The 14,209-nt window shown below is 37.9% G+C and overlaps 1 protein-coding gene across 2 annotated transcripts in view; it reads left to right on the forward strand.

The window, feature by feature from the left end:
* The first annotated feature begins 393 nt into the window (after window positions 1–393).
* Window positions 394–14,209, forward strand: part of plppr1 (phospholipid phosphatase related 1) — a 103,928-nt gene continuing 90,112 nt past the window's right edge. For both annotated transcript variants that reach the window (XM_056467063.1, XM_056467062.1), the window contains exon 1: window positions 394–600. The gene's annotated coding sequence lies outside the window, so the exon portion shown is untranslated. The remainder of the gene's footprint in view (window positions 601–14,209) is intronic.

The following is a 14,209-nucleotide window of genomic DNA, read 5'->3' on the forward strand; positions in this document are numbered from 1 at the left end:
CAAAAACAAATATGTTGTGCCTTTATTTCCTTTCAGAAGATTTTGGTTTGTCTTTTTAAAAGATGTCATGATCCAGAGGTCGCAGTTCATTCACCACAGAAGAACAGAGAGGCTAAAGGTTTTGGAAAGTGACTGCCGTTCCATTGCATAACACCACCAGAAACGACTCACTAATAACAGTTCACTAATTACTACAAAACGTAGCATTCCCACACCGGATTTCCTCGTTCTACTACTGCGAAGGATGTGCTTCTGAGTATTAATTACAGCACACTGAAAACCCCACTGGACGAGCTCCGCGTTGCGTCATAAATATTCATGAGCCACTCCTTCGCCATAGTAGGACTGGTACATTCGGGCTCCCGGCCCCGCCTCCCACTCTCATCAGCGTCTGTGTGTGTATGTATGTATGTGTGTATGTGTGTGCGTGAACTCCTTGAGCATTCACGATCGCCTCTAATCACTGATTTCCACTCAAACAGCAAACCCAGCAACGCCGAAACGCGGCAGAAAACACAGACCATGGAATATCGCTTTTCCCAATCTATGCTACACAAACACTGATGGATTAATTGGGGAATATCATTCGTCCATCGCACGGTAAGTTGTTGGAGGAGGGTCGGAGGGGTGAAATGATGAAGCATGTGGTAGTTGCAACCTGCCATTGTCTCCAGCGTCCAGTGCTATTTTGTGTCCATTTGTTAGCAAGGAAGCGGTGACATTTCCTAACACTATTGTTATTTTGGTTTGTAAAATAAACGCGCTGGTGGTCTTTAATAGTAAATCCTGTGTAACTTGGGTTGTTCGGACACCCAGTGAAAGCTACACGTTGGAAACAAGTGATCTTCTCATCCTGCCGTCATGATGGAGCATTTCTGTGATGATTGACACCTGTCCTCGTGGTATGAAGCATCAGTCATCTAGAATTCACATTGGATATCATTAAATGTATTAGTGGTGAAGTTTAGATGATTTTTCGCTTATTTATGAATGGAATATATAAGCTAATGCGTATTTTTACGCTCAGATAAAATCAGCATTATGCATTTGACATGATTTATTTGGTTTAAATAACCAAATAAGTCATGGATCTACATAAGCCACAGAGAAAAATGCATTCAGTCAGCCTATGTCTAGATTGGAAAGCAGAATTTTGTCATCAGGCTTGTTATGATCATTTAGGATGCATGCAAAATAGAATACAGGACTGTAGTATTTTACTGAAGACTAAACCTGAAGACAAGACATGGATTTGCTCTTCAGTGTTTTGGTCTCTCAGTACAGATTATTAAACCACACTGAACTGAACTTAAACATTGGAAACTGGACTGACACTGTTTTAATTTACTATGATCTTTTATGCGAAGCTGCTTCGACACAATCTACATTGTAAAAGCGCTATACAAATAAAGCTGAATTAAATTGAATTGAATGAACCCTCAAGTTAGTGGGCCGTATTGCATGTTTAAAGGATGGTCTGTGGATGCTTGGGTTTCCCAATTAATTAGAAACCATAAGTGTTGTGTCTGGGTTTTGGTCACGTTTGACCTGAAATCACAAAATTTAGCTTCAAGTCATGCTGACTAATACACATGTCATCAGTGTTGGGGAGGTTACTTGGGAAATGTAATAGATTACAGATTACACATTACACATTACCAGTGGTGTAAAGTAACTAATTACAAATACTCAAATTACTGTAGTTGAGTAGTTTCTCTCAGAATTTGTAATTTACTGAGTATTTTTAAAATTTATACTTTTACTTTCCCTTGAGTACATTTTTAGTGCAGTATCTGAACTTTTACTCCACTACTTTCCTTCAACCTGCAGTCACAGAGAAATCAGACCTGCGATTCCTGTTCAATCAAACCACACATAGAAGGTAAATCGCATCACAAAGAACTACCTCAAGACATGGGCGATTTATAATTGCAGCAAACTGTTTGGAAGTATTCAAAGTGTCGAAGAAGATCTTTACACGCATTGACCCAGAGACTGTTTAGATGCATGTCACTGATGACAAGATGACAGATGTTTACTTTATGATCACTGAAAGGGCCTTAAACAGCCAGCAGGCACAAGACGTCAACATGATGTCAGATTGACGTTATACCCCAACGTCAGGGGGACGTTGTATTTTGTTTGGAAATGAAAATCAAGTTGACGTTAGGACTCAACATCAGGCCAACGTCCAACCTAAAATCCACCAAAAATCAACGTCTAATTATCTAACAGCTTGACGTTGTGTGGACATTACCACTATTGACATTTATCAGACGTTAGAGTTTGGTTGCCACACCTGACAAATTAATGTCAGCATTTGACGTCAATATGATGTGATTTTTAGATGTTGGGTCGACGTTGGATTTTGGTTACTTTCTAGCAACCTAAAATCTACCAAATATCAACATCATTTCACATTATTATTGGACATCAAAATAACATTGTCCTTAGACGCTGGCTAGACGTTGAATTTTGGTCACCTGACGTCACAACCTAAATCTAATCTAATAATAACGTCTGATGATGTTGTGTGCCTGTTGGGCAATAACAAAATGCACCACAGAATGTTACGTTTACACACATTTACTCTTGAGTACTTTTGAAAGGTCTACTTTTTACTCATACTTTGAGTAATATTTACAACAGATACTTACCGATACTTACTTTACTTGCAATAAAAATCCAAGCTATTTTTGCAATTTTTATTTTTAAATCAAAGCAACTTAAATACAAGTCAATCATATCTTAGTGATCAATAACACTGTCAACAAAACATATGAGGAATAATTGTTCAGTTCAATTATTTACTGTAATATGTTGTACCAAACAGAAATAAAGGATAGTATATAACGGCAAAAACAAAAAAATCCAATAAAACCAGGTGACACATTTAAAATACTATAGTAATTTATAGTAAAGTGAAATATTTAGGAATGAGCATTATATTGTGTATATATATTTACAAATCTTCAATGATAAATTACACTACATAATGTAGTATCATTAGTAACTATCATGAACTAATAGTAATTACAATAGTATACCTTAGCCTTTACTACTGTAAACTATATATACTGTATGTAAACCTCCTCTCTCTCAGTCGTCTTTCCATCAAACAAATTTCTCGTGTTAGCCTTGGTTGGCAACGTCGCCGACCAGAGTGTGAGGTGGCAGTAATGCATCAAAAAAAAGTTTGTTGACCACCGAAAAACAGGAAAAAGAAGAAATCATCATTCTTGCCGTCAAATGGCTTTATTTTCATCAGCTAGACATCGGCCTCACAGCTCTGTGAATGTCTGTGCCATCATTTATTGATCCGCGATTGGTAAATGTAGCTTGTGTTGATGCTACTGGACTACTTGACTAAAGAACTAGCTTCGCTACTGAAAAGCTATTTGATTTAGAAAGTAGCGATGCTACCGCCACGCTACTGAGAAATGTAGTTATAGCGGAATAGCACCGCTTTAATAAATAGTCTTAGCAGAAGACATCGTGCATATCAAAAACAGGCAAAGCAGCAGATTAATATTATTCAACATATCCCAGATTTTTAAAGAGAAATTTTAGATGTTAATCTATTTGTAATCGTCATCATTTTCATAGGTAACTATAATTTAATTACACATTTTTTCTTAGTAACTGTAACGAATTACAGCTACATTTATTTTGTAATTAAATTACGTTATGCCGTTACATGTAACTAGTTACTCCCCAACACTGCATGTCATTAAGGGTGCTTTCACACCTAGACTTTTGTTTCAGAACCTGTCTCGTTTACCCAGTTAGCGTGGTTTGTTTGTTATATGTGAATCCAGCGCGCTGGGATCCGCGCCAAATCAATCACTCAGATCGCTTGAATGAGGTGGTCTCGGCTTGATTGAAATGAACTCTGGAGCAGATCGATTGTAGTGAGAAAGCGATACGATCCGAGCCCGGTTATATCACAGTGTTTTATGGATATGTAATAGGCATACGGCTATATGAAGAGAGAATTATGAGTAGGGCGGGAGGTCATTACAGACATCCCAAGTCTCCCGGAAGTTTCAGGAGTCTCCCGCAAATGCACAGAGACTCCTAGATGCCCGCAAACGAGTGATAATCTCCCGGAAATTGCGCGTCTCCCGGTCCTCAAATACGTTGCGCACCCTTCTCACCCCTCCCCACCGCATCCCTCATCGCTCTTCAGACACGTCGCACGCACCTTGTCAAACACCACCAAACCCCCCCCCCCCCCCCCCCCCCCCCCCCCCCCCCCCCGACAGCTGAGCAGGACTCTACAAAATAAACTGTGAATCTCTGACCAATGTGAGGAGAGTTTACTCATACGTGACTAGTTTTAGCTCTTTTGGTCCATTTAGAAACTTTGCCGCATGAAAGCGAACCATACCAAGAGCGATACGATCAACAATGTAACAATTGTAATCTCGAAACAACTAAATCGATTCACAGGTGTGAAAGCACCCTAAGTGGTAACCCACAGTGAATGAAATCAGGTTGTGTATATATTTTTATTAGATTTATTTGTGTTGAAATATGGGTGTTTTCATTTATTCAATTCTAATTAGATTGCAAGGTCCCTTTCATCGCTGCTTGCAGCTTTAATTATTATGATTATTTTTAGATAGTTTCGATACTAATATATTATTAGGTAGGCATGGGCCGGTATAAGATTCTGATGGTATGATAACATTGAAAAAAAATATCACATTATTGTACTTACTGCTCTAAAATATATTCTTTTTAAATGTCTGGGTAAAAAAACAAGAACTTTTTTTTTCTCTTTAAAAACAATATATTCTATTTTTTGAAAGATTTATGATATTTTGGAGCATTAAGCACGTCCGGCTAAATAATTGAAATGAATCATTGACTTCTGCTGTCTTCATTTGTTTCAAAAACACATATTTCTTTACAATGTAAAATGGAAACTTTGGATATCATTTCTGCTGGAGGCACTGTCGACCTAAAAAAAATATATAAATAAAAAAAATCTTACACCTACTTTAGGAACTTTTTTACAGAAAAGGTTGGCGGTTTTAAAACCTTGACTTTTCCAAACCGCGGAATACCTTGAAAACGGTTATCATCCCATGTCTACTTGGAATACAGTTGAATGAAATAAAATTCTTCAAATTGCATGGCATGCACATTGCATTTATATAGCCTAATTTTCAGCTTCTTGTGTGAGTTTATAGACTTTGATTACGTTGAATATCACGTTGATATTTGGTCGATTCTAGGTTGTTAGAAAGAAACCAAAATCCAATGTCGAGCCAACATCTTAAACCAACATTATATTGACGTTAAATACTGATATTTATTGGTCAGGTATGGCAACCAATATCCTACGTCTGATAGACATGATGACATTCACACAGCGTCAAGCTGTAACATCATTGGAAGTTGATATCTGGTTGGACATTGAACATTGACGTTGACCTGAAGATGAGTTCTGTCTTCAACCTGATTTTCATTTCCAAACAAAATGCAGTGTCCCCATGATGTTAGGGTACAACGTCAATCTAACATCATGTTGATGTCTTGTGCCTACTGGGCGTTTAAGGCCATTTCGGTCATCATACAGTAAACATCTTCTCATCAGTGACATGCATCTAAACAATCTCTGGGTCAATGCTTGTAAAGATTTTGAAAAAATGTAAATAAAAAAAATCTTACACCTACTTTAGGAACTTTATTACAGAAAAGGTTGGCGGTTTTAAAACCTTGACTTTTCCAAACCGAGGAATACCTTGAAAACGGTTATCGTCTCATGTCTACTTGGAATACAGTTGAATGAAATGAAATTGCACAGTGATCAAATTGCATGGCATGCACATTGCATTTATATAGCCTAATTTAGACTTTGTATTGTTATTGCTTGGATTGTTTATCATTTTTTACTCCTGAGTTTTGTCTGACTAGTCGATTAGTTAGGTACGTTTCTGATATGTCGCACATCTCTTACATAAACAACCTCGCTGGTGATTAAAAACTAATTTAGAGACTTTTTAGAGTAACCCATATAAGGATACAAACAAGGTTTCGATTAGCCTGGATTTCATCAATGTTAAAATACGGATATTTTTGTTCTAGTAATCTGCAAATGAGGCCTCAATTGGGTTGAATGGTGTTGGCTTACTTTTTAAGGTTCATTCTAGAATGCTTTTTTGTTCTACATTTCACTATTATTACCTATTTTGTTTAACTGTCATATACTAAATATGCTTTTGAGGTTTTTGGAGCAAAAAGTAAGTCAACCATTGTCTGTGATTTGTTTGCCAAGGAGGACATCTGTATTCATTCGTGTCAAATAACCCAGCCAAATATCTGCTCATTAGCTGCTCCAAAATCTAAAATCACAGGGAAATGACAGCTTGATAATAATGTTGTCGAAGCCTCATCGCCAGCTCAGTCCCTTAAATCTGATTGGTTGGTTCTGGGACTGTTGTTCCTGGACCAACAAGGATGTTGTTGAACATAGCTTGTGTAGGACAAGGGAAAGCCTACAGAGGGATTCATTTAGCAACATCTGTTCATGTGCAGGGAACACATGGCTGATAGACGGATGTTAATCTCACAGACCGCCTGAGCTATCAAAGAGCAAATCCTGCTCCAGGATTATTCACAGCAGTTTTGAAGAAATGTCACCAATTTCTGTGATAACAGAGCTTATTTCTTTGAACGGGTTGAAGCTGTGGTGTGTAATTTGAAAAACTGCGCTGTTTGTTTGTTTGCTTAGCCTGACCTTTTAAATTTGGACTCATGCAGTGATGTGAGTAAATTGCGACCAACTTTAAAAAAAAAAAAAAGAGAAATGAGGGAAGAATGATTTAGGGCTGCAACTAACGATTATTTTAATAATCGATTAATCTGTCGATTATTTGTTCGATTAATCATTGAATCAGATAAAATGAGAAGCATTGATTTCCAACCCTTTATTCAAAAACAGAACTAAAATCTGCAGAAAGTGCACAAACATGTTGTTCTTGACCATCCCTGATTTTCACTCATCCCTGAGTTGTAATAATAATAATAATAATAATAATAATAATAATAATAAAATAAATGTAGTCCTGTCCTGTTTTTAATCCAAATATCTAAAAAAAACTTAAATCAAAATACATACTAGACACAAGAAAAAGCATAAAAAACCCTAACCCTAACACACCTCAAAATGAAATGATTGTTTGCTTGAAACAAGCTAAATTATTTTTCAATGGGGTAAGAAAAATAATCTTAATTAGATATAATCTCAAACAGAAGTTTTAAGCATCTTCATTTTCTCATGCATTTTTTCTCGTCTAGTCTTGATTTAAGATTTTTTAAATATTTGGACTGGAAATGAGATGAAATTACTAAGTAAGAAAAACTTATTGCAGTGTTTTTTTGCAGCTTTACACGGTGGAAAGAGTACTGAAAATCATACTCAAGTAAAAGTACCATTACTTGCCTAAAAATGTAGTGCAAGTAGATTAAAAGTATCTGTTGTAAATATTACTCAAAGTATGAGTTAAAAGTAGACCTTTCAAAAGTACTCAAGAGTAATGAGTAGCGAGTATTACGCTGTTAAAAGCTGATGCATAAGACGTTGATACTAGGTTAGATTTAGGTTGTAATGCCAGGTGACTAAAATTCAATGTCTAGCCAGCGTCTAAGGACAATGTTATTTTGATGTCCAATAATGATGTCAAATCACGTTGATATTTGGTCGATTCTAGGTTGTTAGGAAGAAACCAAAATCCTATGTCGAGCCAACATCCTAAACCAACATTATATTGACGTTAAATACTGATATTTATTGGTCAGGTTTGGATCAGGTTATTTATTGGTCAACCAATATCCTACGTCTGATAGACATGATGACATTCACACAGCGTCAAGCTGTAACATCATTGGAAGTTGATATCTGGTTGGACATTGACGTTGACCTGAAGATGAGTTCTGTCTTCAACCTGATTTTCATTTCCAAACAAAATGCATTGTCCCCATGATGTTAGGGTACAACGTTAATCTAACATCATGTTGATGTCTTGTGCCTACCAGGCGTTTAAGGCCATTTCGGTCATCATACAGTAAACATCTCACCAGTGACATGCATCTAAACAGTCTCTGGGTCAATGCTTGTAAAGATTTTGGACATCTTCTTGGACACTTTTAATGCTTCCAAACAGTTTGCTGCAATAATAAACGCCCATGTCTTGAAGTAGTTCAGCATGATGCAATTTACCTTCTATTGTATGTGTGATTTGACTGGACAGGAATCACAGGTCTGATTTTTCTAATTCCCCTAGATTAGAAAAAAATAAAGTAGAGACTGCAGGTTGAAGGAGTGGAGTAAAAGTACCGATGCAGCGCTACAAATGCACTCAAGGCCAAGTAAAAGTACACATTTTTAAAACTACTTAGTAAATTACAATTTCTGAGAATAACTACTCACAGTAATTAGAGTATTTGTAATTAGTTACTTTACACCAATGGCTGTACATGACAGCAAATGGAAAAATTAATGATCCAAAAAAAGGCGCGTGTCTTTAGTCTTGCAATGCAAAGTAACTCTACCACCGCTGCTTCACTTCTCTTATTAACCCATTCACTGGTGAGTTTAAAAGATTCTATCTGGCCCTGGCAGTGAATTTTGTTTGGCGATCATTATTTTAGAACGTTCACCCTCAATCTTTCCGTAGCGACGCGTCATGTTTGTCAGGTGACACATCACAGCCTCAATAGCGCTGTATGATAGATATATCTCTTTTATTATGTCTTTCCGTTTTAATACAAAGTATATAAGTGAGTGTTTTTTATTGTTTAAAAGACGAATAATCTTGATCGTGATCTATAACATCAGATGGCTGTCGCCAAGTTTACTTGTGGCCCTGCGCATGCCTCATTTATAAAAGTAGAACAGGCAGGATTCAACACGTACATTCATCAGTTACTCCCTAATGGCATGCAAGCAAGTGGCTGGCCAGCTGGGAGAAGAATAGATTGAACGTTATAGTTACTTTCACTGCGTGTATCTGATATGAATAATACACATCTGCAAATTATATTTGAATGGATTGTTAGACTTTCACAGACTTTCTTGTGTGTTTTACAAACTGTAAATGTATTGTTTTTGCTAGTACTTGTGTGTATTTACATGTCTAAAACATAAAATAAGCATTGGGTGGTTGAAAACACTGGATAATTGTGATGATATGACACGTCTTTCTCTAACTCAGCACCAGCCAACGAGCCAAAGCTTAGTTTGAATTTTTCACATCATGCGTGTCAAGCTGGATAACAAGTAAACACCAGCACCAGGGACGTTTCGTTCCTCACTTCAAATAGGAACAAAAGTAGGAATCTGTAGTGATTTACCTTGCTGTCGCTCCCTTCCTCCTTATCAAAGACTCCAACATGTTTGCGTTTCAGGTGCTGGATCATTGCACTGCGCTTAGGCCAGCCGCCAGTTTAAAATGAATGGTCATTCTAGCCGCCAAGGTATTTCGGCGGTGGCTCATACAATGCGTATTACGGTGTATTGCTAAAAACTGATGTGAACACAAATACTGTTGCTGCTAAGGCATGTTTGTCATGATAAATCAGCGTCTCTTACTGACTGATGATAAAATACACCCTGCATGACTAGGGTCGCACAGATTTCTCTGCCTTCACCATGTATCTTTCCTCTAACGTTACCTCTGCTTGTTTTTTTTTTTTGCTCTGTTCTGGCTATGAGGCGCCGAACTCTGCTGGCAAACATCGCAAGACACGACAAATCAATTATGAAATTCATTGCCATCGCTTTAAGTAATCAATTTTAATCGATTCGTTGGTGCAGCCCTAGAATGATTGTCTATTTGTAGAATTGGGTAATTCTAGAAACAATTCAATTTATGCTATGATTCAATATTGTTGTAACATCAAACAACTACAAACTGTACAGTACTACAAAGCTGAAAATTAAAGTGAAATTTGATGACTTTGATCACAAAACAAGCTGGCAAATATCATAAGACTATATTGCCAAATAGTTTGGGTCATCTGCCTTTACATGTACATGAAATTTCATGACATTCCAATCGAAATCCCCTGTGTAATAGGGGTTGGTCCACCCATTGCAGCTATAACAGCTTCAAATCTTTTGGAAAGACTTTTCACAAGGCTTAAGCCTGGTTTATACTTCTGCATTAAGTGATTGGTGTGCTGTTTCTGTTTCTCTGCAATAACACTTCTGAAACACTAGCTGGCAGTAGGTGTTTATGTTCTCTTTATCGAGTTTCTTCCTTGGTGTTTTGTTTTTTCTGAACGCTGCCTTATTATACAAGCAGCTCAAACTCGCTCATTTTGAGGCTGGAATCGGCGGACGTGCAACAACTTTAATCATAAGGTAAAAAACAAAAGTTTCCATCGGGAGCTCCTTCACGTGACTCCACACTCGCTGCATCGGGCTTGCGTGGCTCTAACCTTCACACACACTCATCAGTGCTACCAATTACAGAGCTTGCGCAACTCATCGTTGCGACATGTAGGTAAATTTTTAAAGAGGTGGTGTAAGCATCGCCGATGGCCACGGCGAGGGCTATGCGTCAACACGTAGGCTGCGCCGTAGCATACGCCTGCGTTTGACGCAGAAGTATAAATCAGCCTTTACTGTGTTTTTGAGAATTTGTGAACTTTCTTCTAGAAATGTGTTTGAGATCCAGGCACTAATGTTGGATGAGATGGCCTGGCACGACAATCTCCACTCCCATTGATTCCAAAGGTGTTCAGTTGGGTTGAGGTGTTCAGTCGAGTTGCTCCACACCAAACTTGCCCATTAAACTCCTTATGGACAATCCCGAAAGCTGGGAGTCTGAATTTGTCCAAAAGTGTGGGCTTTAGGGCATTAGGGTTCCTCTCTAGACCTGTACTATAAATACTTATGATACATTGTCACAAAATTTAATAGCGATAAGTAATATTATTGTCATTTTAAGACCATTATTTGTGAGTGTGCTCCATTTTTGCAGTGTCACTTTAATTTAAGTGGACTGCAGAGCTCAATTGGACAGCTTCTCCCAAATCATCAGTAGTTTTTAGGAAAATGTGAAAATGCACCTTTTTCTTCAGCTGTCAGTGAGCATTTCTAAAAGAGTTCTCTGAGCTTGCTGACTCCCTCAGCAGATTTTTTTTTGCATCATCAAACTTTACTGCCATCATGTCCATGTATTACACGAAAAGTAAATCTAATAATTATTGTGACAGTCCTATTACTTTCACTGGAACTAAGGAGCCAAGCCCAACTCCTGAAAAACAATCCCACATCATAACCCTACTTCCACCTACTTTAAATTTCCACAATTCAATCAAGCAAGTACTGTTCTCCTTGTAACTCCCAAACCCAGACTCATCCATTGGATTGCCAGTCAGAGAAGCATGATTTGTCACTCCACTCCATCCAATATCCAACTCTTTGCAATCCACTTGATGATGTAAGGCTTGGATGCAGCTGTCCTGCAATGTAAACCTATTCCTGGAGCTCTCCACACCTGTTCTTTAGCTAATCTGAAGGTCACATGACGTTTGGATGTCTGTAGATGTTGACTGCAGAAAGTTGATGACTTCTCTACACTGTGATCCTCAGCATGTGCTGACCCCACTCTGTGATTTTTACGTGCCTTTTTGGCCGAGTTGTTGTTGTTCCAAATTACTACTACTAACAGTTGACTGCGGAACGTTTAGTAGTGGCGAAATGTCATGAATTAACTTCTTGCGCAGATGGCATCCTATCCCAGCACTGCACTTTGATTGACTGAGCTCTTGACAGCAACGTATTCTTTCATGGATTTGCATATCATGTCTATATTGCGTCTGTAGGTACTGGATAATAGACGTATAATAAATGTCTTTTGGACATCTGTCAGCCGTCTAGTGTTTAGTGGGAGGCCATGTACATGGGTACATTTATAAACTGAGTTTTCCCTGCTTTCGCTTCAAAAAACGCACCGTAATGCATGTTAAGAGCACACCGAACCAACAGGCTGGGATAATGACACTTATGTTAAAAGATACTGTTCATTAGGAAATAGCATACAAGTCAATCCAAATATCACAACAGAGGCGGATTACTGTCCCAATTTTGTATACGGAATATGCAATAAGTTTGCCACGATTGTGTAAAATTTGCCTTATTCATGTCTTTCGCATTTGGTGTGAACCCAGCTATGTTGGCCAATCAGAAAAGAGAAAACATTATGATGTCATAAGACGTAAACTCTGATTGTAATGTCCACACGACCACACTGTACCCAGAGTTTCAGAAAATCTTCACCCTGGCTGTAGCTTTCAGAACGTTTCGGTTTCAGTCACCCGATTTTTATGTGGGCAAACAGCAAAACTGCGTATAAAAACGTGCAGTTTTGAAAATACCCGCATTCTTGTATGGACTGTGCTTTAGGACCCATTTACACCAATATGTTTTGGTTTTTAAAACGAATAAGTTTTGCTACGGTTACGCCATCTGTCCACACTACGCTAGAGTTTTGGAGTGCAGAAAACAGAGCTTTTTCTAATGCTGAAGAGGCCGTTTTCATTCTAAAACCCTGCAGCTCCGTCTCCGTGTGGATGAGGGAAAACTGAGACAAGGCTGCATCTGATTGGAGCTTTTTCCTCAATATTAAGTAGCCTACACACAGTTCAGTCCTGCATCCTCTCCTCCTTCGCAAGTTTGATATGGAAAACAAACTCCCGAGGACACGTCGGCTAAATCTTCAAAGGGAACAGTGTAGGCTACTTTTTTATAATGTCATTCACATCACACTGGCTACGTTGTTTCACTTTCTTATAGGGGTGGGTGGTACACCGGTGTCATAGTCATCACCGGTGTGACATTGCGCCACGACATGGATTTTCTAATACCGTCAATATCGTAATAAATCAATTATGCGCCTTGAACTGCTGCATTTACATCAACAATAGCTAATTCTAAATAATAAGGCATTCAATTTTCTTCAAACGTTCATTTTCCTTATACTACAGGGCTCGAAATTGCAACCATTTTGGTCGCATGAGCGCCCGAAATGTAATCTATGCGCCCTCATAATATATTTGGGAGCATTTGTGTGTCTGAATATAATGGTTGTAGTGCAATCTGATTTGATTTTCTCTAAAAACTTGCTGAATCGCTCTACCCTGCTGCTGTATTGGTTCATATTAGCAGTCAGTCACTCAACGCTTCCCGCTGTCAGATAACAGGAAGCTTTTGTTACTGCAGGAAATGCAAACAGCTGAAGAGTGAATAGTGCACAGGTTTGCAAACCTCACCTAAAGTTATAATAATAATAATGGCGCAGATGACAGCGATCATGAGGTAAATGTTGATCCGCCAGCTGAGATCAATCGAGTGTTTTCGGAGAAGGTGCCCGAATCTCAATGCGTTGCATTCACCGCGTGTTCAGCGCAAATGTCCGCTAAATATAAAATCTAACACTGTACACATCATCGCCAAAGAAACTCACCTTTACTAAGTTTACACTGAAACTACGGCTCATAACAAAGAGCGGTATTGCGCTGGTGGTCATCATGAGAATCCTGCTCTGTCTGCTCATAAATTGGTGCGGCTGACTCGCCTGCTTTATTCCACCAACACAGAGAAATGAAGATCAGCTCATAACGAGACTGAGCATTTACAATGACCCAAACCAAAACTTTTAAAGAGTGATAGAAGTGAGACTTTCTTTTGTCTGTTCTTCCTTGAGATGTATATTATTTTGCTATTGAAAGTAATACCATGATATTATACCGTCACCGTTCAAAAGATGAAAAATACCGTGATATTAATTTTAGGTCATATTGCCCACCCCTAATTTCTTAACAATAAATTGAAAACATGATATAAGGAACTGCCTATTTTCATTTTGATATTAGCAACTTAACAGACACCAAAAAGGAGTGACTATATGCATATATATATATATATATATATATATATATATATATATATATATATATATATATAACAAAACGGAGCATATAACATTACTGCCTCCTTTCATTTTAATTGAAAATACAGTCTCTTTTGCCGAATATCAGTTTTAATAATTAATAATGGCCATTATAAAGGTATAACGTACAATAAGTTGAAACATTATAGAAAATAAATGCAGGCGATCAGTCAAATGTGCAGAATCAGTGTACACGGTTGCATTAATTAATATGTTAACTTATCTTTGCATTTAGCCAA

Source organism: Danio aesculapii, chromosome 10 (assembly GCF_903798145.1).
Source record: "Danio aesculapii chromosome 10, fDanAes4.1, whole genome shotgun sequence".
NCBI classification, from domain to species: domain Eukaryota; kingdom Metazoa; phylum Chordata; class Actinopteri; order Cypriniformes; family Danionidae; genus Danio; species Danio aesculapii.